The sequence below is a fragment of the Strongylocentrotus purpuratus genome, unplaced genomic scaffold (genome assembly GCF_000002235.5).
Source record: "Strongylocentrotus purpuratus isolate Spur 01 unplaced genomic scaffold, Spur_5.0 spur5_scaffold_10, whole genome shotgun sequence".
Taxonomy (NCBI): domain Eukaryota; kingdom Metazoa; phylum Echinodermata; class Echinoidea; order Camarodonta; family Strongylocentrotidae; genus Strongylocentrotus; species Strongylocentrotus purpuratus.
Genome location: NW_022145595.1, coordinates 10159247 through 10172468, shown reverse-complemented (window position 1 = coordinate 10172468; position 13222 = coordinate 10159247). Strand labels below are relative to the sequence as shown.

At 38.1% G+C, this 13222-nt stretch overlaps 1 long non-coding RNA gene across 1 annotated transcript; it reads left to right on the top strand.

Moving 5' to 3' along the window:
• The first annotated feature begins 4310 nt into the window (after positions 1 to 4310).
• Positions 4311 to 10364, top strand: LOC115921663. The gene is made up of 5 exons (XR_004063023.1): positions 4311 to 4388; positions 5468 to 5735; positions 6844 to 6978; positions 7512 to 7626; positions 8804 to 10364. It is a non-coding gene; the product is annotated as an uncharacterized LOC115921663 (long non-coding RNA).
• The last annotated feature ends 2858 nt before the right edge of the window (positions 10365 to 13222 follow it).

Below are 13222 nucleotides of genomic sequence, written 5' to 3'. Positions count from 1 at the left end.
AATGGTGCTGGCACTCGGTTTAATGATGAAGGTATGTTTGTGACTATATAGTTATTACAATGTTTCATTAATGAGATATATCCTGATCAAATCTTACAGAGTGATGTTAGCGAACAATTTACCAGTATTAAATTCCTATTCCGTATATTAACCGGGAAACCTCGGTCTTTCAATACACACAAAAAAAATATTAAATTTGGGCATTGTTAATGGCGTTGGCCTCGTTTTAGTGGTGTAGGTTAGTTTGAGACTAGAATGCCTTTGCATGGTTTCATTAATGAGATATATCTTAGATCAAATGAGACTAAGCGATATTATCGAGCATCTTACCAGTATTCAATTTCCATTTTCCTAAATAAACCCTGGAAACCTCGGTCTAAATTTGGCGCATGGTTTAATGGTGTTGGCACTCGGTTTAATGGTGATGGTTTGTTTGAGACTAGAATGCCTTTGCATGGTTTCAATAATGAGATATATCTCGGATCAAATCATATACAAAGTGATGTACCCGAATATTATAGTATCAAATTCCCACTTTCCTAAATAAACCCGGGAAACCTCGGTCTTTCAATACACAAAAGAAGACTACTAAATTTGGCGCATGGTTTAATGGTGTTGGCACTCGGTTTAGTGGTGTAGGTTTGTTTGAGACTAGAATGCCTTTGCATGGTTTCATTAATGAGATATATCTCAGATCAAATCATTTACAAATTGATGTAACATTATAGTTACATTATAGTTTCAAATTCCCATTTTCCTAAATAAACCCGGGAAACGTCGGTCTTTCGATACACGAAAGAAGTTTACTAAATTTGGCACATGGTTTAATGGTGTTGGCACTCGGTTTAATGGTGATGGTTTGTTTGAGACAAGAATGCATTTGCCTGGTTTATTAATGAGATATATTTCGGTTCAAATCATTTACAAAGTGATGTACTCGAACATTATAATATCAAATTTCCATTTTCCTAAATAAATCCGGGAAACGTCGGTCTTTCGATACACGAAAGAAGTTTACTAAATTTGGCACATGGTTTAATGGTGTTGGCACTCGGTTTAATGGTGATGGTTTGTTTGAGACAAGAATGCCTTTGCCTGGTTTTATTAATGAGATATATCTCGGTTTAAATCATTTACAAAGTGATGTACTCGAACATTAGTATCAAATTTCCATTTTCCTAAATAAACCTGGAAAACCTCGGTCTTTCGATACACAAAAGAAGATTACTAAATTTGGCGCATGGTTTAATGGTGTTGGCACTCGGTTTAGTGGTGATGGTTTGTTCGAGACTAGAATGCCTTTGCATAGTTTCATTAATGCGATATATCTCGTATCAAATCATTTACAAAGTGATGTACTCGAACATTATAGTATCAAATTTCCATTTTCCTAAATAAACCCGGGAAGCCTCGGTCTTCCGATACACGAAGATTACTAAATTTGGCACATGGTTTAATGGTGTTGGCACTCGGTTTAATGGTGATGGTTTGTTTGAGACAAGACTGCCTTTGCCTGGTTTTATTAATGAGATATATCTCGGTTTAAATCATTTACAAAGTGATGTACTCGAACATTATAGTATCAAATTTCCATTTTCCTAAATAAACCCGGGAAGCCTCGGTCTTCCGATACACGAAAGAAGATTACTAAATTTGGCACATGGTTTAATGGTGTTGGCACTCGGTTTAATGGTGATGGTTTGTTTGAGACAAGAATGCCTTTGCCTGGTTTTATTAATGAGATATATATAATTATTATATATCGGATCAAATCATATTGAGTGATGTTATCAAACAACCTACCCTTAATTTTTATTTTCCTAAATAAACCCGGGAAACCTCGGTCTTTCGATACACAAAAGAAGATTACTAAATTTGGCGCATGGTTTAATGTTGTTGGCACTCGGTTTAATGGTGATGGTTTGTTTGAGACTAGATTTCATTAATGAGATCGAATCAAATCATCCTGAGTGATGCTATCAAGCAATATACCACTCTTAAAATACATGAAACGCCTATTATTTTACTAAATATTGTGGCTGTCAACTATCGAACTATTTAAGCCACATGCAAGTAATATTTGGTAGGTGGGTATAGGTAAGCCTAAGTAGGTAATATAAGAACTGCATTGAACTGCTGGGTGCACATGTTTTCTTCTTTTTTTTTCATTTGTCTACAAATCATCTTTTTTAAAGTTCCTTAGTATGAAGCCACGAAAGAATAAACTATTATGAACAAAATTTACTGTATGTTATTACAAAACTAGCTAGATGTGGGAGTGTAGTTGCTTTCAATTCTCTGTTCGTACTTGGCTTCACGGAGTAATTCGTCCTTTATAGTGATTCTCTTCATTCCGGAGCAACGTACATGTACTAATGCTTACGAACGTACTCGTGTACTAGTACATGTGTATATGACCATAGACATGACAGAGTACGCACGCCGCACGTCTGTGACGTAGGGACTAATGAATATTCATGACTCCACTAAAGCTCGTGCCAATATATGCTACCTTTAAAAGGTCGCAGTGCAAAAAAATTACATCTATAAAGAGGAAAAAACAATCCTGATGGAGTTATAAGCACAATTTGATAACGAAAGACTGAAAAGATCTTTTAATAAGAAACATAATTATATCAAATTTAGTGAGAGACCTTTGGGTGAAATAAAAGAACAAAATTCACATTTATGGTGAACAGAAATAAGGGGGCACTTATCCAAAGGAAAGGGAAAAAGGACACTTATTAGTAAAGAAAGGGAGCATGTGTCAAAGTAAAAAGTGGTTACTTATGTTATTACAAAGCATCTCTAAAACTTTGAATAAGGAGACTCACCTGCATGAAATGAAAAGGAGCACTCATACAAAGGAAAAGAGGCACTTGTCAAAGTATAAGGGACACCTCTCAGATTTGAAAAGAGGTGAAGGATCATTTATCAGGGGTGGTAAGCTAGGGGCACTTCTTGAACTGAAAAGGGCACTATCACCTGAGATAAATAAGGGCCGAATGGGAAGGGGCACTTGTAACAAAGGCAATTGGCACTTGTCGAAGAAAAAGGGGCACCTAGATTTTATCAAAGGGGTGAGAAAATGCATTTATGAGAAGGGGAATCAAGTGGCTTATTTTTAAATGGAATTTTCGGAAGGAAAAAGGTCACTTATTCGAAAGAAAAAGGAGCACGTGTTAATAGAAGGGGCACTCATCAGAAGTGAAAAGGGGCACTCATAAGAGATGAAAAGGCACTTATCAACTGAGGGAACGGGTACTTACAAAAGAAAAGGGCACTTTATAAATTAAAACGGACACCTCTTAGATTTGAAAAGGAGCAATTATCATAGGTGAAGAGGGCACTTATCAGAGTTGTAAGAGGCTTATAAACATGTTGAATAGGCAACTATTAGAAATAAAAAGGGGCAGTTATCAAAGTAAAATGGGGCGCTTCACAAGTTACTAACAAGGGCGTATATAGTAGGGTTAGTTGACAAATAGTTATAATCAATTTAAAATGCAAGTTTTCTCATGGGTTGCAAGGTCAATTAAAACTAGGCCTAATAAAACCATGCATATATTCCATGGGAATTATATGGGGGTCGATCTTTTCGATATTTTGATCCTTACTTACCCGGCTTTCCCGAAGTCTAAAATGTAAGTTCAATAAACTCATTTCAATAAATGCACGAGGAATTAAACACATATTTGAAAACATTCAGTGTTTTCACGTATGACCGCGGCGGCACTTAAATTTTTTAATTAAAAAAGGAGTCATCTTGTGATTTTTCGGGGTCTCTTCAACTTTTGGAGCATTCTTCGATCTTTTCAACAGTCTCAAATTTTATGTTAATAGTCACATACATTTTACATAATTGCAAGGAAATGTTAATTAGGAAGATTTTATCAATCTTAGATTTCAGATGACTTTGTCAAAAGCATGCATGATAGTCCCTAGGATTTATGCTGGCATCATTTGAAATGTAGTTTCGAAATGTTTTCATATTGTTCTCTTCTTCCAGTTGCCCTCTTCCAATAATCAGTTTAGAAAAGAAGAACGAGACATTTACAGGGCGAACGTATAAATAACATGTCGAGTGAAAGAGGAAAAAAAATGAATTGAATTGCATTGAACTGAACTGAATTGAATTGAATTGAATGAATGAGTCCATTTACTTCACACAGCAATCTCCGTTTGCTGAAAGTACTACGGAAGTAAGTTGGAGTAAAATATCTTGTTACGTGGCGGTACGCGTATACTAGTTCTTTGCAATGCAAAAACCTTAGATTACTCTCTCGCTCATTGATATCTTCTTTGGTTATCAGCGCAGCTCTAGCTTAGAAAACTTTGTCGCGAAAAGAAATTGAAAACCCAAACCGAGCTACGTCTACATTGAAATTGTGAGTAGTACATGCCTGTTATAAATTCCTCATGTTTACAGTTTATTAAACTATCTTTCCATTCAGGTATTTTTCGACTCGGCTCCGGCCCGGTCAAGCACAAGGTTAAGGACAAGGTGAACGACCGGCGCGGCTAGCTGGCCTGGGAACTCCACGGAGCAGCCCAGCTCTGCTCCGCCCCTCTCGACGAGACGGCTGAGGCCCACTGCGCCTACGCGCTAAGACCTGGCTGTGTATTAAAACCTGTTCTGTTGATTCTCGACGTTTCAAACGCCACTGAACAAACTCAACTGATTTCACTAAAAATCGGTAATTTAGTGACAATTGATGACACCTAAATAGCAGTAAAATACAATTTTTCAAATCACCGCTGCCAGAAAACTGAGAAAGAATAATTTAAAAATTAAGATCGCGAGTCCAGGTCTTAAAATGTTAAATTATCAAAGCCAGGCCTACCACCAAGGCATGACGCGTGACGTGGATGACCCTCTCATTGGCCTTGGAGATTTTTTGTGCACTTTCCAATTCTTAACCCCTATGATTTGTGCTGTAATATAGGAATGTGCCCTACAGAAAAGTTGCTTGCCCTAAAAATATTGAAATTAAGCCTGCGAGTCTACTGTCAACTAGACCGAATTTTCCGTCTCTTTCGTTCGATAGCCTCTTATTGGGGTAGGGTCGGCTCTCTCTTTAGAGACGGAAACCGTCTATACACTTCCCTTGATAACGCACGGCCATTTCAGGTCGTAGCGTTTTGCCCCCAAAATCCCCCAAAATGTCATTTTACCTCGTGCATGTTATATTGTAAATTAGGCCTAGGCTATAATAAATCAGTTCCACTTACCAACTTTACTGAATAATCAGTTTTAATAGTCCCTTTTTAGGAAATTATGGGTCAAAAATCAAAATCCATTTTGAAAATCTTTTTCAACATGGATTTCGATTTGGCTCTCTATGCTTTGCTGGACATGCTGGATCTGAGTGGCTAAGACGGCTCCATAATTAAACCACTAGTTTTATTTGAAGTTATTGGTATAACGTCTTTACTGTACTTCTTTCTTTCTGTCTCTAAACTGAAGATGGCACTGCTGTGGGGAGCAGCTGCAGCAGCAGTCGGAGGGCTGCTCGTAGCCAACATGGACTTCTGGTTGCCTAGGGGTGGAGCAGCGACCACGGAGGCCTACCTAGCAGGAGCCGTTCTCCAGCTCCTGGGGGAGACGAAGCTCCAGGCTCAGCTTAGCTTAGTGGACGAGGCGGTGAGGACATTCAAGGCCCAAGGATCTGTGGAAGGATACAGGAGCTGTGGTCCTGGCTGTGCGCAGGCCTGGATGATCTTTGTGCAGAGAGGTAATTGTAGGAGACATGAAGTCAGGATGACGAAGAGCAGTCTTTAAAAAAATGTTCCATTAATGGTACTATCTGGGTGGCGTTTCATAAAGCTGTGCGTAAAGTTATGCATGATTTTACGAATGACTTGAATATGAAGAGCTAAACGGGATTCTAAAATCCTTTAATCGATAAGCTAAAGTTGAAATATGCAGATGTAGATAAACCGTATCATACATAGTGTATTTTTGGCTTCAATTTAATTGAGATTTTGGGAAAAGTCACACTTTGTTGAAATGTCAGGAAAAATTTTTGGCATCCCATTTGGCTTTCATACACAGGCGGATCTAGGGGGGGGGGGGGGGAAACAGGAGGCACATGCCCCCCCCCCCGACCAAAAAAAAATGTTAAAATCAGCCCTAAATTCGCCCAAAATGTACTGAAAAACAGGGGCGTGCCCCCCCCCCGGCCCCCCCCCCCCCAAAAAAAAAAATACACCAATGGCTGACCTGAAAAGATGACCTTACCCACCCCCCCCCCCCCCCCCCCCCCCACGGAGCAAAATGTCATATTAAAAAAATTTGTGACCAAAAAAAAAAAAAAAAGTGTCCTCTTACCCCCCCCCCCCCCCCCCCCCCCCCCCCCCCCCCCCCCCCCCCCCCCCTCCCGCTTATTCAGCGCTGGCTGAGTTGTAGCGATTTTTTTTTTGGGACTTAAACAAAAATATATATATATATGTTCTCTTTCCCACCGTGTGCCCCCGGCAAGAAATTCCTGGATCCGCCCCTGTTCATATTCAAATCATTTGTAAAGTCATTTGTAACTTTACGCACAGCTTTACGAAACACCCCCCAAGGCTGTCAGGTCTACAATTTATATTGGTATAGGAAACAAACAAGTTATCCTTGGAGAAACAAGTGTTCGTTGCCCAAAGCATCCTGTCGTTGCATCACAAAATTCTGGGATACCTACATTCAATTTTTGTTCCTTTCTTTTTTAATAATTTCTAGGAATCTAAATAGGTCTCCGCAATGAAACCAGTGAGTGGTGTCTGAGGTATCCTGCCATTGCACCACCAATATCTTGGACCCCCTTATTTCATTTTTTTTCTTTTCTTGTCTTTATCTAGGAAGCTAAAGAGCTGTCCTCTCTGAAGCCGGAGCTGGATGCCCTTGGTATCCCGCTCTACGCTGTACTCCTAGAACCGGGAGGCTACAAAGAGTTCTTGCCTTTCTTCTCCGGTGAAGTCTTCCTTGATACAGAGGTAAGAGCTAAGGTGTATGCGGAAACCTAAAAACAAACTGATTGACAATTTTGACATACATGTTGATACAATTATTATTATTACATGTACAATTATACATCATGTCAACATAACAATTTGTTCTAAACTATGTCAATATATTTTCATTGTCGAATTTGTGTCATCGTTCACAAAAGCAATATTGTACACGTGTTGAACCTAACATCATTGGTCTCTAAAATGATAATTACAATGCAGTGTAATGCTCTTGGCATGATTTTGATTCCAAGGTCCATATTAAAATGCGTTTGGACTGGATGCCGGTACTAACTTGATTTTAAACCTTGGTCAACTTCTTCTTTAAATAGACCAAGCTTCAACCCAGCATCAGATTTTTAATTATACACTGTAGTTGAAGCAGTGCGAAAGTGTAAAGAATTTATAATTGCTTTGTTAAGATTTGTCATAGTGGTGCTCTTCTACTAGTTTCTACTCCAATAATGATTGTTGTCATTTCCTCTTTTTATTTTTGTGTTAATTACTCTTGTTATTAGATGAGGTTTTACGGAGAGGAGAAGCGAAACATGAGCCTTGTGGGTCTTCTTCGTATCTCAACCCTGCTCCAAGTCAGAGAAAACAAGAAACAGGGTATTCAAGGGAACTATATAGGTGAGTTTGTCTTTTTCTGTGTGGAAAATGTTAAAGTGGGACTGCACTACTTGTAGCTACTTGCGCCCTCTATATAGCAAACAATGCCCAATCGGTACCTAATGGTAACTTCCCCATGATCCCCTTTTTCTTATGTTAATTGAGAGCTGAGTTGATGAGATAGCCACCTGTCAGTGACCACCCAGTGAGCTCTAATCCCTCCTGGCCGAACTAGTGCAGACAGGCTTAAATAATTTGTTAGAGATGAGTTGATTGTTGTCCAGAGGTAGTATTCTGGAAATTATTCAATTTTCATTTTAGTGTAATTATTTTTGCTGTCCACCAATTTTAAAGTTGCTCTTGCATGGATTTACAGTGGGCTGCACACAGACTTATGCACGGAAGTGTACCTGTTGGCTCAGTGTTATGTAGTGATCGCCAAGTTGCCTACTTCACGAACGACTATATATCCACGCATGATCATTTCTATGGTGCAACTTTTCTAGGGTGTTTTGTGTAGTTGCGTCATGAGCTACCGAGGCACGGTCATTAAATAATGACATGCCATTACTAGTACTGGGAGGTGTATCACAAATACTAAGATCAACTTTAAGTTGGACTTGACTATAGCAGGCTGTTAATGCCATTGTTTGCTCTCACCTTTTACTTGCATTGGTCTTTCAAGGGACGTACAAATCATGGTCACAAATTATTTTTTTAAACAATTTTCAATAGTTCATTATTGAAGGAAAAATTATAATTCAAAGATCATAATTGAGTGACCAATGATGAGCGCAACCAGTGACATGAACAGCCTGCCATAGTTAAGTCCAGACTTGCATAATAACAAAGATAACACTCACAAATTATTTTTCACCTTTTCCTAGAATTCAACCTTCTCTTTAATGCTAGATTGATGCAGCATTTTATTTTTAATATTCACAACTCAATTTTTTGTATGTGCAAAACAAGACTATTCCATATAATGTATCACATCGCACTAGCATATAAGTTCACAAGTGTCACATTTGCATACAGGTCAAAGAGGTCTTATTTCATACATATTCATTATCATGTGATAATGACCCCCCCCCCCCCTTCCCCCATTCTTCTGTAGCTATACATTACTGATGACATGACTTAAAGGCATCTTTTATTAACTAAGAAACCTCCACATCTTTGTTTGTCTTTCATGCAGGTAATGGTCTCACACTAGGTGGCATCTTTGTTATTGGACCTGGTGATCAGGGAGTACTCCTGGAGTATCGCAATAAGGACTTTAGCGATCACGCATCAAATGAGAAAGTGCTGGAGGCAGTTAAGAACATTGCCCCTTCTGCCCCTATTACCGCTAAAGTATCACCAAAGTTGTAACCCCTCCAAACTTATGACCCTTTTTATAACTCCTGGGGAGTGTTTCACAAAGACTAAGATCAACTTTAATTTGGACTTGAACTATGGCAGGCGATTTATGCCCTTAAAAATTCTTGAACCAGTTGTAAAATTAGAGGGAAAAAATCTTAGAAATTTTGATCTTTAGATACTGTTTTTTTCTGTGAATAATAAACTACCGGGTATCCAAAAATGTGAATTCTGTAGATTTGTGAAGTCCCTTGAGAGACCAATAGTGAGTGCAACCAGTGGCATGAATTGCCTGTCATAGTTAAGTCCAACTGAAAGTCGATCTTTAATAGTCTTTGTGTAACACCCCCCTGCTGCCACTAACGAATCACCAAAGTTGTAAACCTTCCAACCTTAGTAATGATAACAGTTTTGATTATCTAGGAGCACTAAAAACAAAATGTATCATGGCACTTACAAAATCGTAGAATGTGAAGAGAAATATATGAAAGTAATAAAATAGGTATAGATCATTTATATTTCTGAGGGAAGAGATATACTTTAACGGATCTTTTGAAAGTTGGCAAGACAAATTAATTATCTGATGTAAAGTGGGATATTGTTCCATTTTGACCTATACATAGCTCCTAATGCTTCTAGCATCTCCCCAAAGTTGGCACTATTCTGACCTTTGACCTTTAATCCAAATAAATGCATTCAACATTTCAATGATTTGAAATCCTCAACATTTCATGATGAGAATTATCTTGCCTCATATCCAAACAAGCTTTACTTAACACATCTGTTGATGTCATAGATCAAGAAATTCAATAATTGTGTCTAGTTTTGACAAAATTGGTTTCAAATGAACTCATATTCAGGTATAATTGTGTGTGTGATGTGATTAATGTTAGAACTTAAAGAATGCTACAAAAAAAGACACAAGTGCAAATTATAGCATATTATTCAGCCCTAACTTGAACAGTATGATTTTCAGTTAAATTTGTCTTTATTTCGGTTTGTTAATTTTGTTTTATTCATCATTATGATTGTTTTTTCTTGTTTTAAATACTTTTTATAATGGAATCAGATGTGGTACTACTACTGTTTATTTCTACTATCCATGTATACACCAATTTGATCTTGTGGCAGGTACATGTTCCTTTCTATAGCCAACTCCATTCATGTATACATCACGAATGACGACCCTATTCTAAACACTATCCTAGTGCTGATAAGGTCTGATGTAAAACAGATGTGTCACAGAATTTTGATTTTGGTTTACAGAAAGATGAACATGTAGCTGCTTTCGACGTCAATAGTTTTGTTGTGATTAGGACAATGTAGATGTATGAGGATTATATTTTATGAATGACAAATAATATATCAATGACTGTACTTTACACTGAAGAAAGAGATACGATATTGCAGTGTGAATTCTTGACTTTTGTTTTGACTATTTTTAGGAATTAATATTTGATGTTGATTTTGATTAACAGAAAAAGATTTGTATCTTAAAGCTGAAAATTAATTTAGTTTGGCAGCTAGATACAAGGGGGGAAATGTGAAAGAGAAAACAAGATGTGATCAAGAAAACAAAATGTGGTACACAGAGACCGCTTTCATGAAGTTCAAGCCTCGGTCACAAATGCCATTACGAACTGCTACGAACGCCGCCGTACAAACAATTTTCAGACAATGGAAATACGGGAAGACAATGGAAAAACGGAGATTCGTACAAAATTGTCGTTCGTACGAACTTTTGTGACCGTAGCATAAGGCTTATCAGTCACTTCAAATATCATTCCACTTGAAGTAATATATAGCAAATAGTGAATAAATAATGTATATTTGATATGTGGAATGAAAGAGAGAAGGAATTTGAGAAAAAAGCAAGAATGAAAAATAGCTGGAGGAAGAATGGGAGTGATCGATAATCGGGAAGGGAAATAGGAGAAAAGGAGAAAATGAATGAAACAGAATGTGAGATGCAGGTGGTACCAAGATGCAATATATTGAAGATACTTTCTAGGAGGAAAGGGAATAAAGTAGTTAACATAGAGAGAGATAGATAGGGGGGGGGGGGGGGACCAACATTCCCTGTGAAAATTGATGTTTAATAAACATTGACAAATTGATATGCCTGCTCGTAGTGGGCACACCATAAAGGCTCGTGTAGGTATGTCACGGCAAAAAGATAAAACAAAAAAAAGGGCAGCTTTTCTGCGCATATCTGAACAAGCCTCAATGACAATAAAGAAAGATGTATGAACAGTTCAACTTTTATTTGGCAACGCTTACCGTTGCTTTTGACTCGATCCTTGTCTGGATAGTGCATTATCATTATCTAATTTATCTTGGTACAACCCTTTGATTCTTGAAGTTTATCTATAACCAGGCGCGTACGCAGGGGGGGGGGGGGGGTTGGGGGGTTAAACCCCCCCCTTTGGAAATTTTTTGTGTGTAAACCCCCCTAAAAAAAACCTAAAACCCCCCCTTTTGGATTTTTTTTTTTTTTTTTTTTTTTTTTTTTTTTAATAAAAAAAAAAAAAAAAAAAAAAATTATTCCCATGGCCGACCTAAAAAAGGTGACCTTACCCCCCCCCCAACGGAGCAAAATGTCAAATTTCCAAATTTCGAGACCAAAAAAAAAAGAAAAAAGTGTCCTCTTACCCCCCCCCCTCTCTTATTCAGCGGCTGGCTGAGTCGTTGCGAAATTTTCGGACCGATTTATAAATGTTAAAACCCCCCCTTGAAAAAATCCTGCGTACGCGCCTGTCTATAACTATATGTTCTCCGTTGTATAAACGTCTTTCTTTCTCTCTGTCTCTTCTCTCACTTCATACCCGTGTATTTCTATTTCCAATTTTTTGTTTCTTCTCTCTTTTCCATCAATCTCTGCCCCCTCTCCCTTTTATAACTTCTCTGTCAATATTTTTCTGTCTTCTTTAATACTCTCTTCTTATCTCTTCTCTCCATCGAATCACCTCTCTTTGTATCTCTACCCTTCTTTTTCTTATGTGTAAGTGGTACCCCCCCCCCTCTCTCTCTCTCTCTCCCGCACACTTTCTTATTTTCTCCTTCTTCCTTCATGGATGTAGCATCCATTGATGTTGGTGCATTCTGCTTCTGTACATACTCTGTAGCAGCTTGGTTAGTTCAGGCTATTTCGGTCATCTTACAGCTGGAGTTTTGGGTTTGGAGCAACAAAATATGTTGAAATTTGGCACATTAATAGAGTAATTTGATAAAAATATGAATGTTATTTTTCTCACAGTTCAAAGCATATTTTAATATTTAATTAATCGTATTAGGCTTTGGGTGTATATTAAACAGGGTAACTGCAGTTTCTGGATTCTGCGTGGTATACCCGTTGTCCGATTAAAAACAAAAATTGTTGTCGGATATATGCTAGGATCGGGGCTTAAAAGTAATGAAAGCATGTAAACAAAATAATCCACCTTGGCCCTTGTTACAGTATTCCAAATACAAAAATACACCCTGATTCGATTATATTTATATTCACATACCAGAATTGTACTTTCGATAACGATAATGGTGATGATGACAATAATAACGACAGTACCAATGATGTTAATAATAATGATGATGATAATATCAATAATAATAACTAAATAATACTAATAATATTAATGATGATAATGAAAAGTTGTACATTTCGGGGGGGGGGGGGGGGAGTAAGGAGCGCTATTTTTTCTTCTCCCAATTCGTGAGAAAATATTTAGCGGCGAATCAGCCAGTGGCGAATAAGCGGGGGGGGGGGGGGGGGGGGGGGGTAGGTAAGCACTAATTATTATTATTATTTGTTTTGCTCAACGGGGGGGGGGGGGGGGGTGAACACTCCTTTTTTTTCTCAACACCCCCCCCCCCTCGCTATATGCCAACGGAAAGGAACACCGAGTCATTGCTCTTAATTCTACCAGGTAGATATTTCTTAGAATACATTTTGCTGAGCCTCAGTAGAACATAATTTCTCAATGCAGATGCATGAGCATTGTTTACCGTGTAAGCACACGTCAGTGCTTGCCAAAAAAAAAAAGGGGGGGGGGTCCTCTCGCGGCAGTTAATTTCCGGAGCTTCGAGGTCTGTCAGTGAATCATCAACCTCTGCAAGTTTTTAAAGGGTAAATAGGCTTTTACGCTATTTTTCACTTAAATCTTTCTATTCAATACGAAGAAAACTTGAATGTTCATATTAATGAAAATTAATAGCAAAGCTAAAATCTTGAGAGAAAAAAACAGCGCCCTCATTTGTT